Genomic DNA, 16,976 nt, shown 5'->3' with positions numbered 1-16,976 from the left:
AGTATCCAAGGTTTGTTGCACATGTTAATGGGTCAATTAGGCCCAATAAATTAATGAATAGTATTCAGGACCTATCAAACATATTAATGGGTCACTAAGGCCCAATAAACATGAAATTGACCTAATTAGCCCGTTTGTTGTTATCCTTGCTAGTTTTAGCCAACTTATTTACTAAAATAGCATAAAAGGCCCACTTTTTGTAAAAATGACGTTCTTGGCCCAATAAGCCATAAATATACAATTAAGGCCCAATTTTAGTAAAAATATCACTTTAGTCCCCATTTTGTTAAAAACTTGTATTTATGGCTAGTTTTTGGTGAAAATAACATTTTAACCCATTTTTGGCTTGATTTTTGTGAAAATACACATTTTTCTGGTTTTTGACTTTTCTGACCCGGTTGTTGGAAAATTTGTAGAAACATTATCATAAGTCGAAATTTGGATCCGTAAAGTCTGAAAGTTTCGAAATATTCTCTACTTTGTTCACAATTTTTATTATAATTTTTGATGGCCTCAAACCAGTGTGAAATTGATCACCTTCACAGGCTGGTCCAAAATTAATTCAAACATGATATGCAGTTTTGTAAAATTCGCCAAAAATTGTAGAAAAATCGTATGAAAACGTGAGAGTAGTCATTTTAAAATATAGACCTGAAATGTTTTCATGTAAAAAAGTTTTGAAAAATACTACCATTAAGGGGGTCAAAACAGTCCAAGATTAGACTATAACTTTTCTATCAAAGGCTGATTTTTGAGTTTAAGTTATCCACGTTTGTTCACAACACTTGTTTTTTTCTATTTTAAGTGTATAAATCCCCGATCTACAAGTTTACATGTATTATATGTGATAACACATAAATTTATCAAGGATTTTATGAAGATCCAAGTGATAAACTTCATATTCTTAACATATTTTTAGATTTATGAAGTAAACAACACATAATAACCAAATAAATCATGAAAAACACACCTAGTCATGGATATACACATAGATCTACACTAGACAACTTGTATTCTCCCCCAAAACATAGTAAAACTAAAAAATAGGGGGTATGAACTCACATTGCTTTGATGTTTTCGGTTTTTGGTGATGAGATGAGGAGATCTCGGCCCTAGGTGTGAACTTGAGATGATTTTCAAGCTGTAAGGTGTTCTAAGAGCATATATCATAAAAAGGTGGGTTAAGAAGAGATTTAAGGTGTAACTTGAAGTTAAACTTCTTGAGTAAGAGTTGCTTACCAAAATGGATGAGTTTTTGATGAAGTCTTCTTGAAACACTCACACAACTCACGAATTTTGGGAGGAAATCATGAGAGGTTTTCTTTGAGTTTTGGGAGGAAGAGATGAGAGAAAATGTTGAGTTCGAAAACGAAGGGTGATGGTGAGGGGTCCTTATGGTTGTGAGTTTGAAGAGGGGAGAAGGACAGAGGATTGAAGTGTTGTGTGCATGGAAATCCACCATGCAAAAGTGAGTAGTCAAGTGCAAAAATAATCACCTTTTTTTTATTACTCATATATATATTTCTATTGGGCCGAGAATTTGGGCTAAAAGAAATGAGAATGAATTTGGTTTGGGCCTTTCCTTACTTTAGTTTGAAATTATGAGACCCAATAATGAAGATTTTTCAGCCTATTGGGCCTTTATGAGGGTTCACGGCCCAAAGAAGCAATGAATTTAGTTTACAGCCCATTAGGGCTTATGCAGCCATTTATGGCCCATCATGGCCCACTAGAGATAAGATGGATCATTATAGGCCCACATGACCCAAGGTACCTTAGTTTCATGGATACGGGTCTAATTAGAGCCCAAATAGTCAACTTGAGAGTTTATTGGTCCTTTAGGCCCAATAAGAGAATCCTAGTCCATATTAAAGTTGAACCGGGATTTTTAGGGTTTTCAACCCATAGTTAAACATATGAGGTGTATTTAAATAAGCATAGAGTATGATATTCACTTAGAGTATAAGTTTTTATAATAGATGATGTTTACATGAGAATATAATTTCCTTGCAAAAATGCTAGTTGTGACAGTTGATCACTATGTGAGTCGTTATAACCATACTTGATAATGACAAATTCGTCTCTCTTGGCATTTTCAGGCGCCGGTTTCTTTAAGGTAAGGTTTGTCGCCCTAGACTGACCTAGTATAGCTGTAGCGAACAGCTCAGGCGTGGGGTGTCATCCCCGTACAGATCTATACACAAACTCTCGTTCTCCCTCTAGGAGACTCTGTTTATAACTACTGGCTATGATTGTACACTCAAGAGGTGTTAACCGACATGTCTCATTAGATCCTTAATTGTGTTTATATGAATATTGTATTACACTTTGTATAATGTTTCCGTGTATGTTTTAATTTTGCAAAGTCTAGAAAGTATGTATATGCATGTATGAGGCCCAACAGACATGTAGAGGGACAACTAAGGCCCACTAAACATCTAAGTTATTTCCAGGCCCAATAAGCATGCAAAAGGACATCTAAGGCCCACTAAGCATGTGATGTATAGTCGAGGCCCAGTTAGCATGTAAATGGACCACTAAGGCCTAATAGACATGTAATGTGTATTCCAGGCCCAATAAGCATGTGATGTATAGTCCATGCCCAATTAGCATGTAAATGGACCATTAAAGCCCAATAGACATGTAACGTGTATTCCAGGCCCAATAAGCATGTAAATGGACCACTAAGGCCCAATAAACATGCAATGTATAATCCAGGCCCAATAAGCATGTAAATGTACCACGAAGGCCTAATAAACATGTAATGTTAGTATTAGGCCCAATAACATGTAATCGATGTATTTAATTCGTTTGTTATTACGTTGTTTTTTTAGCTCGTTTGTTTACTAAAATGACATAAAATGCCCAATTTTTGCACTGATGACATTTTTGGCCCATTAAGCCGAAAATTTACAATTAGTGCACATTCTTGGTAAGATTGACACTTTGACATTTTTAGCCCACTTTTGTTAAAAATTAACATTTTTGGCCCAATATCATGAAGAATGACATTTTCGGCCCATATATATATATATATATATATATATATATATATATATATATATATATATATATATATATATATATATATATATATATATATACAGGGAAAAAGTGTATTGAGAATCATAATTATTGGTTCTTCAAGGTACCAAATCTTTTTTTCAAGTTTTAAAGCTTATTCTTAATTTAAAAAAAATCTAAAAATATCTAAATTCATATATTAACATTGTGAATGTGAAAAATATTTTTAGGATTCACCGTGTGAATCCGGATTCACCGTGTGAATCCGGATTCACATTGTGAATTTTCAAAGATTCACATTGTGAATTTGACGTAAAAAAAGGTATTTTTTTTTTCGAATTTGATATCATTGGAAGAAGGATAAAAAGTTATGAAATTCTGTATTTTTAGTTTTTTTTTTGATAAAAAAAATAAGTTCTTAAAGTTGAAAAAAAGATTGATTCCTTGGTTAATTAAGGTTCTCTATTGAACCTCACCATATATATATATATATATATATATATATATATATATATATATATATATATATATATATATATATATAGTCGGCCCAAGTTTTATGAAAATAACATTTTAGACCCAAATTCATATAAAATGACATTTTCAACCCATTAAACCGTGTATTTACATTTTTGGCTCAAATTTGTGTTGAATGACAATTTAACCCATAAAAGTCAAAAATCTACAATTTAGGTCCATAAACCGTGAAGGCCCACATTAAGGCCTATTATGTGAAAATTAACACATTTAGCCCTTTTAAAACCTTGGATATCATAATGACCCATTTTTTTTTTATAAAAATGTCTCTTTTAGTCCATGAAAAACCGCATGTGTCATAAAAGTCTCATCTTTTTGTTTATTTGTCAAAAATGGCCCCTTTACAAGATTTTGTTTAGTTTCTAAAAAGTCGTCACATGTTTAACACTTTCATCTTCATGGTATGTTGTATAAAATGTTTCAGTTTACAAATATCACCAAGCTTTGTTAGGGTTTTCGAGATCTATAAAGTTGCATCACATATTCACAACTTATACCAAGAAAACACACATAAACATGCACAAATACATAGATCTAACACATAAGCAACTTGTATTCTCCCCTAAAACATAGTAAAACCAAAAACAAGGGGGTATGAACTCACATTGAGGTTTGGATTCAGATTTTGGTGAAGATATGAGAAGATCTCGACCCTAGCATGCTTCTTGAGGAGGTTTTCGAAATTAGATGGTTCTAAGAAGTATGATTCACGGTTTAGAATGTTAGAAAGTGAGAAGTTTGTCATATGAAGTTAAACACTTTAAATAGAAAGTAGCTTACCAAGTGTTAACTTTGATGGAGTGTTCTTGAACACACACACACACAGACACACCAACCACGATTTGTTGAAGAAGAAGAAAGTTTCTTGATGTTTCTAGAGTGACATGAAAGGATAGTGTTTTAAAGGAAAATTTGTGTGTTTGAGGATGCTCTCGACCGAGAGTAATAAGGGAAGAGAGGTAGAGATAAATTGGTTAATACATTGATGATTAGGATATAGGATTTAGATACATGAGATGTAATTAGCATGGAGATCCTATAGGTAAAGATGAGGTGTTACCTCTTTTCTACATGCATTTTGTTTTTGTTGTTGGGCCGAGAGAAGGGGGGGGGGGTAAAGGGAAGAAATGAGAAGTAATTTGCGTCTTACTTGCTTCATCTCGATATTATGAGGCCCAAATGGATGGTTCTTGGCCCATTGGGCCCTTATGAGGGTTCACGACCCAATAGAATAAAAGGAATGGAGTTTATGGCCCATTAGGGCTAATGAAATCTTTTATGGCCCATCATGGCCCATTGGGGATAAAATGAACCACTTTAGGCCCACATGGCCCAAATGCTAAAGTTTTATAAATGTGGGTGCAATTAGGACCCAAACAGGGTTCCTTGGCCCAAAATAGTCAACTTGAAAGTTTATTGGTCTATTAGGCCCAATAAGAGGATCCTAGTCCATACTAAACTTGAACCGGGATTTTTAGGGTTTTCAATCCATAGTTGACTATATGTAATATATTGTATTAGGTTTTGAACTTCTCTGAGGAGTTTTGATGCAAATGGATGATTTTGATTGAGCATAGAGTATGATATTCACTTAGAGTACATGCCTTACAATAGATGATGTTTACATGAACACAGACTTTCCTAGCTAAAAAGGCTAGTTGTGACATCATCCCCTGTTAGAGGGAATTTCGTCAAGAAATTCTTTTGAAAGGTAGGATGAAGAATGAGAGAATAAGCGAGGGCACTTCAGCTTCATATGGTCTTCGAGTTCCCATGTGAATTTCGGTCCACTCTTGGCATTCCATCGAACATTCACAATCGGAATGCGGCACTACTTCGTATGCTTCACTTCTCTGTCCATAATCTCGACTGGTTCTTTGATGAACAGGAGATTCTCGTTTATTTCGATCTCTTCTAAAGGAATGACAAGATTGTCATATGATAAAAAGTTTTTTAGATTCAAGACGTGGAACACGGGGTGTACGTTGCTGAGCTCCGCATGTAGTTGTAGCTTATAAGCCACTGGACGAATTCGGGCAAGAATCTCGAATGACACAATGTCTCATGCGTTCAGTTTTCCCTGTTTCCCAAAACAGGTCATCCCTTTCCAGGGAGAGACCTTCAATAGTACCCGATCTCCGACTTGGAATTCCAGAGGCTTCCACCGTTTGTTAGCATAACTCTTCTGTCGGTATCGTGATGCTTGAAGTCGGGCTCTGATTTGGAATATCTTTTATGACATTTCTCGTATAATTTCTAGCCCTGTGAGAGTGTTTTCTAGTGATTTCCCTTTCGCTAGCTGGGTGTCACCCACCTTAGCCCATCATAGAGGCGATCTGCATTTACGACCATATAAAGCCTTAAAGGAGCAACCTTGATGCTCATGTGATAACTACTATTGTATTAGAATTCAACCAAAGACAAGTGGGTATCCCATGACTTGCCGAAGTCAATCACACATGCTCGGAGCATGTCTTTGAGTGTTAGGATGGTTCGCTCGCTCTGGCCATCAGTTTGAGGGTGGTAAGCACTACTCATGTCTAGCTGTGTTCCCATAACCTTTTCAAGCGACTGCCAAAATCGTGAAGTAAATCTACTATCTCGATCCGAGATAATAGACACTGGTACCCCATGATGTCTCTGTTGGATATAATGTCTAAGTCCATAACTTTATTTGGTATGTACTTGACCCGACTCGGCATGATCCATTTGGGTTGCATGCCATTGCAATACTTGGATACACTAAATGAGAGAATAAGACACCTATGATTATTAATATATTATAAGTTCTAATATATTAATAATAGTATTATTTAATTAGTATTTGATCAAGTATTAATCTAGTATTAATTTGGTGATCAAAGTGAGACTAATTAAATATATAGGGTTGATTATGACAATCATCGATTCTTTTATGGTGGATTAATGATCCATGGTTTATGGGTTATAGATGTAACCATTTGGAGCTCCATGGATAGTCCATGGGAGTTACAAACCCATGGGTCATGAGAAATGAAGACTCATGACAATTAAGGGCATTCATATGAAAACCCTAATTATGACAACACTATAAAAGAAACCCTTTGGCTAGCAAAATTGGGACCTAGTGTTAATAGAGAGGACATAACCGATTTTGAAGTGCTACAAGTATTCTCTCAAGTTATTCCAAGTTTTGTGGTGTTGTGTGAAGCATTTGAGGCACAACATTTGGGGTCCAAGGCTCACAAAGTCTTGAAGGAATCCAAACAACAACAAGGTAAGTATTTCTACTAGTATTTATGTTTTGTATAATCCCCATGCCATGCTAGTTAGGAAATAACCTTGAAAAAGAAATTTGCATGTATATAGTGAAAACATAGATTGAAGGTTATTAGGGTTGCATGTACACTAGGAAGTGTTAGAATGCTCAAAACCCATTAGTGGTATCAGAGCCTAGGATTGTTTTCTGTATACTTGATGCAAAACTGTTGAACAAGTCGAAATTCTGCACTCTGACGACTGGACTCGCCGAGTTCATGGGGAGGACTCGCCGAGTCCATGAAGAAATTCATCCTACTCGCCGAGTAGGATCATGCACTCGGCGAGTAGGAGCATGCTGGGCAGTTTTTCGAGTTTTGTTGCTGGAAAATGGATTAAAATCATTATCCTAATCTGTTTTGGACTTGTAAAATCTGTTTTTCAAAGTGATAATGATTATGTTAAACCATTTTACATGACTTTTAACAATTTTCAAGTATTGTATATGTTTATATGATTTCTTGAAATTGCTAGACATGAATTTGTGTTCTTATGAGTTTTTAGAAGATCATAGGAATTATGTGTAACCACCATATGTGTTTAATTCATGATCTTAATGGTAATGATGGTGTCCATAACTTGTCCTCAAGTTACGGATAACCCAAGGTCACTTCTTTAAAATGTGATTAAAGAACTAAAGAGGTTTCATAAAATGAAGAGTCTTAATTTTTATGAAACATTAAAACTCATAAGTTACAAATTGAAGAGACTTGGAATAGTTTCAATTCTTGCCCTCAAGTTTTGGAATTTGAAAAGTCTTAATACTTTAATTCCAAATGAACCTTAGATTTTTGAAAAGTTTAAAAACCAACACTTATACTATTATTATAATTTTATTATATAGATATGTATAAGAATATGTCATTCTTACCGCAAGTAGGCCTCATTCACGAAGCCGGTCTATAAGGGGGATATAAGGTTGTTGCCTATAATATGGTGACTTAATGGGTGTCCACTCTCACCCACCGCTTCCTTGATTGGTGGAGGGTCGTTAGCCGAACGGGTAGGATACGACTTTAAATTCTCATTAAAAGTATAATGAATTATAAAGTAACTATACATTATAAATTCCCAATCTTAGTTACTTTAGGAAAATGTGAAATTGGTGCTAGCCCATAAAATTACACTTTGTACCTTACCAAGTCGTTAGTGGAGCGTGTGTGGTTAACCGGCACACTAACATGGACTAGTAAGAGTGGCAAAGGGTAACTCGAGTTTATTATAGATCGGTGGAGCGTCTATGGTTAACCGGCACATCGATTAGGTAATATTGTTGAGGGTACCAAGTCAATTTGTATGGTTATTCACACCTTGTTTGTGATCCTCGGCATCCCAGTCACAAACTTGAGAGGGCACATTCGAGATTCAAACATGCCATTGAAAAAAGTTCAACGTATCTCAAAAGATCTATGAGTTTCAAAAACCAATAAAACCTAATAATAAAATATTTCGTTCTTATGGTGGAAATTGATAAATCGTCATTTACCTACCTTCAAATATTTTATAGTGTGGATTAAGACATCCCTTTTCCACCTATAAATAGTTTGTTGGATCCTAGACTTAATATTTCATTTGGGTGACTTATTAAGGATTCTTAATCTAATGAAACTTGTCTTTATTTCAGATGTCTTCCAATAACGCTGTTGGCTCAAACCCTACCGGCTCCTTTTCCCTTATGAGCTTGTGTGGAAAGGTCATCTTTGATGGATCCAACTTCAATGAGTGGATCAGAAACATCAGGATGATTTCCCGCTATGAGGACAAAGAATATGTCCTTGACAGGGAGCTTAGGGTTGTGAATGAGGCCACTGCTACTCCTGAAGAATTCGCGGAGTTTGTTGCTCATGAGAAGGATGCTACTAAAGTAGCATGCATCATGATGGCCACTACGACTCCCGAGCTTCAAAAATCCTATGAAGATTTCTACCCTTATGAGATGCACAAGGATCTGATGGATAGGTACCATTAAAGCGCGCGTCCGGAGAGGTATGAAATCATCTCCTCCACGATAAATGCAAGGATGAAGGATGGTAAACCCATCACCGGTCACTTGCAGAAGATGCAAAGGTTCGTTGATCGGTTGCTGAAGCTAGATGTTGACTTCCCTGAGGATTTGGCGATTGATATCATTCTCCATTCCTTACCTCCATGTTATGATCAGTTTCGTATGACTTATCATATGAACAAGGAGGAAGTCACACTTAGCAAGCTTCAAGGACTCTTAAGGACAGTAGAATCTGGTCTTGTGGGTGAGGCGGTTGTTACTTCTACTTCTACTCCTACAACAGCCCCTGTTCTGGCTATTGGGCAGGGAAAGGGTAAGAAGAGGAAAAGCCCTTCGATGGGTACCAAGGGTAGGACTCTTGATGGTTCCTCTTCAAGTGGGACAAAGAAAGGTCCCATTGCTCCTTCTTCAATCCCAAAGGAAGCACAGTGCTTCTATTGCCAGGATAAAGGACACTTTAAGCGAAGCTGCCCCAAATACCTGCAAGATGTAAAGGATGGGAAGGTTAAACCTACCCATGCAGGTATTTATACAATATTGTCTAACAAGTCATCTAATGCTAATTCTTGGGTGCTTGATACAGGATATGGTATTCACATTTGTATTGATTTGCAGGGCTAATAAGAAGTGAGCAAGTGGAGCACGAGAAGATAAACCTAGTCATGGGCAACAGGAAAGCATCACCTGTTACCAAGATTGGAGTTTATTCTTTATCGCTTAATAATGGGTTAATGTTAGATTTGAATTAGTGTTGTTACTCGCCCGAAATGGCGAGAAATATTATTTCTTTTCATGGCTTGTACAAACAAGGTTTTACATTTTCATTTGATACTAAAAATGGTGCTATTAATGTTTATTACAATGATGTATTTTACTTTAAAGCATTACCTTATGATGGTGTATATGAAGATGTGAATGTTGTAGACAATTTAGGAAATAATGTGTTGTATATTGATTCTTATGATACTTTGGATAAAGCATCCTTGTGGCATTGTCATCTTGGACATGTTAACTAGAAGTGCATAGGCCAACTCCAGAAGGCTAGAGTCTTGGAATCATTTGACCTCAAGTCAGATGATAGTTGCGAGTCTTGTTTACTTGGAAAAATAACAAAGTCACCCTTCATAGGTACTTGTGATAGGGGTGAAGGTTTGTTGGACCTTGTACACACGGATGTGTGTGGGCCCTTCAGGGTTACTACAAGGGATGCTAATCGCTACTATGTGACTTTTACTGATGATTACAGTAGATATGGATATATTTACTTAATCAAGCATAAGTCAGAAACCTTTGAAAAGTTCAAAGAGTTTAAGCAGGAAGTTGAGAATCAATTGGGCAGGAACATTAAGATGCTCCGATCCGATCGAGGAGGAGAGTATCTTAGCATTGAGTTCCTTGACTATCTTAAGGAATGTGGGATTGTCTCACAATTGACACCTCCCAGGACACCATAGTTGAATGGTGTGGCTGAGAGGCGCAATCGAACTTTGTTAGATATGGTTCGTTCGATGATGAGTCGAGCTTCGTTACCAATCTCTTTCTAGGGGATGCCTTAGAGACTGCCACCCATATCCTTAATCTAGTCCCTACTAAAAAGGTTGCCAAAATACCTCACGAGATGTGGACTGGGAAAGTTCCCAATTTGGACCACATCAAGGTTTGGGGTTGTGAAGCTTTTGTGAGGCGTGAGACTCATGACAAGCTTGAACCCCGAAGCGAGAGGTGTATTTTCATCGGCTACCCACATAGATCGTTTGGTTACCTCTTCTACAGGCCCAATGATAATGTGGTCTTTGTAGCAAGAAGAGGAATCTTTAGTGAGAGAGAATTCATAAGCCAAGGGGACAGTGGGAGGCAAATTGACCTTGAAGAACTTCAAGAGTCAAGTGGTGAAGGAACCTTAAATGTTGTCAGCTAACCTGAGGAGGAGACTCCTGTTGAGACGATAGATGAGTCTGTACCTCCAAGACATTCCACTAGAGTGAGGAACACACCTGAGTTTTATTATGGTTATCACATCACCAATGAAGGTGATACATTTATCAGTGATAGTACACTAATAGATTTGGATGAACCTAGTAATTACAAGAAAGCCATGGCAGGCCCTGAGTCTGCAAAATTGAAGGAGGCTATGGACAGCGAGGTTCAGTCCATGTATGACAATCAAGTTTGGAACTTGGTTAACAATGTACCTGGTCGTAAGACAGTAGGGTGCAAATGGATCTTCAAGAAGAAGATCGACATGGATGGGAAGGTACACACTTATAAAGCGCGACTGGTTGCGAAGGGCTTTACTCAAACTCCGGGAGTTGACTATGATGAGACCTTCTCACCAGTAGCCAAGATTAAGTCTATTAGGGTGTTGTTAGCCATAGCTGCATTTCATGATTATGAAATATGGCAAATGGATGTCAAAACCACTTTCCTTAATGGGAAGTTGGCTGAGGATGTTTACATGGCTCAGCCAGAGGGTTTTGTCGATCCAAAATACCCTAATAGAGTGTGCAAGCTTGAGAAATCCATTTATTGATTGAAACAAGCATCTCGCAGATGGAATCCTTGCTTCGATGAGAAAGTCAAAGAGTTTGGATTTTCTAGGAGTGAGGATGAGTCTTGTGTGTATGTCAGGGCTAGTGGGAGCATAGTTAGCTTCTTGGTGTTGTATGTGGATGACATACTTCTCATAGGAAATGACGTGCCAACTTTGCAGGAGGTTAAGTCCTGACTTGGGAAGTGTTTCTCTATGAAGGACCTTGGGGAAGCTGCCTATATCCTAGGGATAAGGATATTTAGAGATAGGAGTAAGAGACTAATTGGACTTAGTCAGAGTACTTATGTGGATAAGGTACTGAAGAGGTTCAGTATGCAAGATTCCAAGAAAGGAGAATTACCTATCCAAAGTAATGCCAAGCTGAGTAAGACTCAGAGTCCGAGTACAGAGGTTGAGATAGCAGAAATGAGTCATATACCATATGCTTCTGCTGTGGGCTCGATCATATATGCTATGACTTGTACTCGCCCTGATGTGGCCTTTGCTTTGAGCATGGTCTGTAGATATCAAGGGAACCCTGGAAAGGCACACTGGACAGCGGTAAAGAACATTCTCAAGTATCTGCGGAGGAGTAAGGACTGGGTCCTCACCCTCGGAGGCAGTGATTACTTGAGGGTGGAAGGATATAGTGATGCTAGCTTTCAGACTAATAGGGATAATTTCCGCTCTTAGTCAGGCTGGGTCTTTATCCTAAATGGAGGAGCAATTACTTGGAAAAGTTCCAAGCAAGAGACAGTTGCTGATTCAACTTGTGAATCAGAGTACATAGCAACAAAAGCGGCGATATGGCTAAAGAGCTTCATCGGAGACCTTGAAGTTGTACCAGCTATAAAGGAGCCAATGGAAATTTTTTGTGACAGTGAAAGTGCGGTTGCTTTGGCTAAGGAACCAAGAGATCACGGGAGATCTAGGCACATTGACAGAAAATACCATTTCATCAGACATAAAATAGAAGAAGGACTCCTCGTGGCAAAGAGGGTATCATCAGATGAGAACCCGACAGATCCCCTCACGAAGGGACTGAGTAGGGTTAAGCATTTACAGCATGCGAGGCGCATAGGGCTGAGGGATGATATTAGTTTCATTATTTGGATTCTTGAAACTTGTAAAATGTAATTGACATTTGATGATAAATAAAAGTTGTTATTTATTTATGAGAAAGGTGTTACTATCTTGTGTTGATTGTTTACTATGTTTCAAATTTTGCATGTTTTTACTTCCAGAATAATTGTGTAATTATTCAAACAATCCACAGTCGGTCAAACTTTGGAAGTAGGTATTGATTTAAGAATGTCATGAATTTGGCTTGTATGATTTGTATAAAGTGCTTTAGACAATGCAATGGTTGCTACAACATTCATGAGTACTCATAAGGGCTGAGTATTGGATTCAACCCATGCTCTCTTGCATCACTTCATGGAATTTATCTCGAGTGAAAGTGAGACGGTAATATCATATAAATCTTCAAACCTAGAGATATGCGTTGTTGACTATGAGTTGGTTCTTCATTGATTGTACGAAAACACATTGGTAACTCGATGTTATAAAACGTGCCTTTGTGAATAATTCAACAAGTAGTTAGTACAAGCATATCAGTCGAAGTTTATCTGCTCCTTCTAGAAATAGAAGCGATATCTGGGCCCCTCGATGATTTGGTCGAAACAAATCGGAGATCGAGAAACAAATGCTGGACAATAAGTAAGACCATGTTCCATGTGTTTGTCCGGCTGATATCATGAGAGCAGAGGATTATATGATCACCTATCTTAAATGGCGTATCATCATCATCTCAGTTCCGAGAGACTTTGAAAGAGCTACGATTGCCAGTCAGGTTTAGAAGTCATATTTGCAAATATAGTTATTAGACTTATCCAAGTGGGAGACTGTTGGATATAGTGTCTAAGTCCATAACTTTATTTGGTATGTACTTGACCCGACCCGGCATGGTCCATTTGGGTTGCATGGCATTGCAATACTTGGATAGAATAAATGAGAGAATAAGGCACTTATGATTATTAATATATTATAAGTTCTAATATATTAATAATAGTATTATTTAATTAGTATTTGATCAAGTATTAATCTAGTATTAATTTGGTGATCAAAGTGAGACTAATTAAATATATAGGGTTGATTATGACAATCATCAATTCTTTTATGGTGGATTAATGATCCATGGTTTATGGGTTATGGATGTAACCATTTGGAGCTCCATGTATAGTCCATGGGAGTTACAAACCCATGGATAGTTCATGGGAGTTACAATCCCTAATTGTGACAACACTATAAAAGGAACCGTTTGGCTAGCAAAATTAGGACCTAGTGTTACTAGAGAGGGCATAACCAATTTTGAAGTGCTCCAAGTATTCTATCAAGTTAATCCAAGTTTTGTGGTGTTGTGTGAAGCATTTGAGGCACAACATTTGGGGTGCTAGGCTCACAAAGTCTTGAAGGAATCCAAACAACAACAAGGTAAGTATTTCTACTGGTATTTATGTTTTGTATAATCCCCATGCCATGCTAGTTAGGAAATAACCTTGAAAACGAAATTTGCATGTATATAGTGAAAACATAGATTGAAGGTTATTAGGGTTGCATGTACACTTAGGAAGTGTTAGAATGCTCAAAACTTATCAGTCTCATGATCTCTGCGATGTAGATTCGTATCAATCTTCCCATCTTGTAAGATTATTTCATTGGCAGGAAATGAGTGAATTTAGTAATCTATCGACTATCACCCAAATAGAATCCGAACCATCTGCCGTCTTAACCAAATTGGTTACAAAGTCCATAGTAATCCTTTCCCATTTCCACTCAGGAATTTCAGGTTGTTGTAATAATCCTGAGGGCTTTTGGTATTCCACTTTCACCTTGGCGCAAGTGAGACACTCTGTCACACCCCGAATACCAAAGGCGGAAACATTTCCGGGGTTGACTCCACGTTGAGTATCAAATCCAATGTACATAGTAAAGCAGTAATCACAAAACATTACATTACATAATATTGTTTACATCTGTTTGAAATTAAAGTTGTACAAGTATTATACATATGTAATATAGACAAAAGTAAAGACGAGTCTTCAGGACGCTCCGTCTTCTCCAAAAGGTTGCGGTGTACCTGTCTATTGCTGACCTGAGAATACAAGTAGTTTGAAAATCAACATAAAGCTGGTGAGTTCATAAGCGGTTTAGCTTTGAAAAGACGAGTTCCTTTACGTTCAGGAAAAGTTGTTGATCAAGAAAATCCCATATTTTCTTATGAATATAGTTTGGTTATCCTTTGTTACAATTTCGAAAACAGTTGGTTATGTCGATCCAGGAAAATCCCATATTTTCCTTATAATTTTAGTTATTCGTTTGTTACTTTATCCGTTTATGTGCTGTTGTGTTACCCAAGAAAATCCCATATTTTCCTATGTGTTGAGTTGTCTATTGGTATCTAGGTTCGTTACTGGTTGTTATGCTATCCCAGGAAAATCCCGTATTTTCCTATGTGTGGTGGTTGGTTCTTAGGTCTGATTTCGAAGTACTAGTAATTACCATGTGAGTAGTATTAGTTATGTGTTCTACTTCCTTAGTTATTCTACATTCAGATGACTATAATCTACTAACTTAGTTGTAATTTCGAATATTTGGAATCACACAGAAGCGTACATTATAGTATTTTCGAAGTTCTGCTGAGTTCCAAAAGAGTATATTAGTTAGTTGTGTATTCGAAGCTCTGTCGACATTCTGAGGCGGATATATTTGAAACTCAGTAGAGGTCCAGAGGCGTATTTTCGTAATAAATTCGAAACTCTGGTGACACTCAAGGCGTACACTAACTGTATATTCGAAGTCTTAGTGTCAACCAAAGGCGTCATTTCGTATTCGCATTCGTAGTCGTATTCGTATTCGTATTCGTATTCGTATTCGTATTCGTACTAGGTTATATTCGTATTCGTATTCGTATGATTCGTATTCGTATTCGTAGTAGGTTATATTCGTATTCGTATTCCTATTAGTATTCGTATGATTCGTATCGTATTCGTATTCGTATTCGTAGTAGGTTATATTCGTATTCGTATTCCTATTAGTATTCGAATTCGTATTCGTACTCGTATTCGTATTCGTATTCCTATTAGTATTCGAATTCGTACGCGTACTCATATTTGTATTCGTAGCAGGTTATATTCGTATTGACCTTACATATGATTAGTATAATTTCTTATACAAAGAGAATATAGTTACAACACTTTTTTAAAAGAAATTTATATTTAACCTGCAATTTGAAATGTCAGTTATCACAAACTTTGGAAATCAAGGCATTTAATAAGTAAAACCATTGAGTTGTAAATCAGTTTAAGTATAAAATACACTTGTACTTTTTGCTTGTATTCCCCCCTGAAAACATTGAAAACACGTAAAAAGGGTAGGGGTATGAACTCACCGGACTCGGAAATGTGACGATTTCGGATACTAAACATTGGTTCGGGGATTGATTACTCGCGATGTCCCTATGTAAAATGAAATAATGTCCATATATATCTAATTAGATTTACAATCACTAACTATATGGGACATTACACTCCAATGAGATTAAACACCTCAAAACGAGTGTTTGGAGTGACCCGGGTGACATCTATGGACATGTAATGGCACTAAGGACTTGGAATTTGAGTTTACTCCCCAAGAGTAAACATTTAAGGGAGTTTACAACCACAAAACACATACACACATGAGTTTACGGCCGTAAACTCATGTTGGTGTGATTTTGAGTGCTTAATGGCTTGTTTGGACATGGGGATTGTTGGAATGGATTTCTAAAATGCCTTGGAATGGATTTTATGAACTTATGCCATTTAAAAGGGAGTTTACGTCCCTAAACTTGGAGTTTACGGCCGTAAACTCTACTATGGTCAAGAATAATTAATTTGAGGTATAAGGGACAATCACATGTGATTCTTGTTAATTTTCCAAGCCTTGTTATAAATTTATGGCCCAGGAGCATGTTCTATGGCCGTAAACTCTCATATGTAGGGTATTTGATGTGTTTAATGTCCCCAAACTATTTTTAGATGGTTCTAGGATTTAATACAAGGCTTTTGGTGGTGTTGGATGGCTTTCTAACACCTTAGAAGTGAGTTTACACCCATATTTGAGGAGTTTACGGCCCAAGCACATGCCTTGGCCGTAAACTCATAAAATCCCCTCAAATTTCATGTTTGAAGTGTTCTAGGTCCATAACAAATATTCTAAAAGTCGTATCTAAGTCTTGTTTGAGCCATGGAAGGGTTTAAGGGCTTAAAAACCCTCTAAATTAGTGTTTACGGCCTAGACAACTTCCAGGGCCATAAACTCTTAAACAAGGGTCTAAATTATGTTTCAAGGCATTCTAAACTCATTCCATAAAGTCATCTAGCCATATCTAAGGTCTAATTGTGGTTTGGAAGGGTTTTGTTGCTTCAAAAACCCCATTAATATGAGTTTACGGCCTATGATAGTTCTAGGGCCGTAAACACATGATAATGGTCCTAATCCATAGATTATACTCGAATTTGAAGGCTAAAGAGGTTGTATAGC

The sequence above is a fragment of the Lactuca serriola genome, chromosome 8 (genome assembly GCF_051521515.1).
Source record: "Lactuca serriola cultivar US96UC23 chromosome 8, Lser_US96UC23_V15, whole genome shotgun sequence".
NCBI lineage: Eukaryota > Viridiplantae > Streptophyta > Magnoliopsida > Asterales > Asteraceae > Lactuca > Lactuca serriola.
This window is presented reverse-complemented; position numbering follows the sequence as displayed.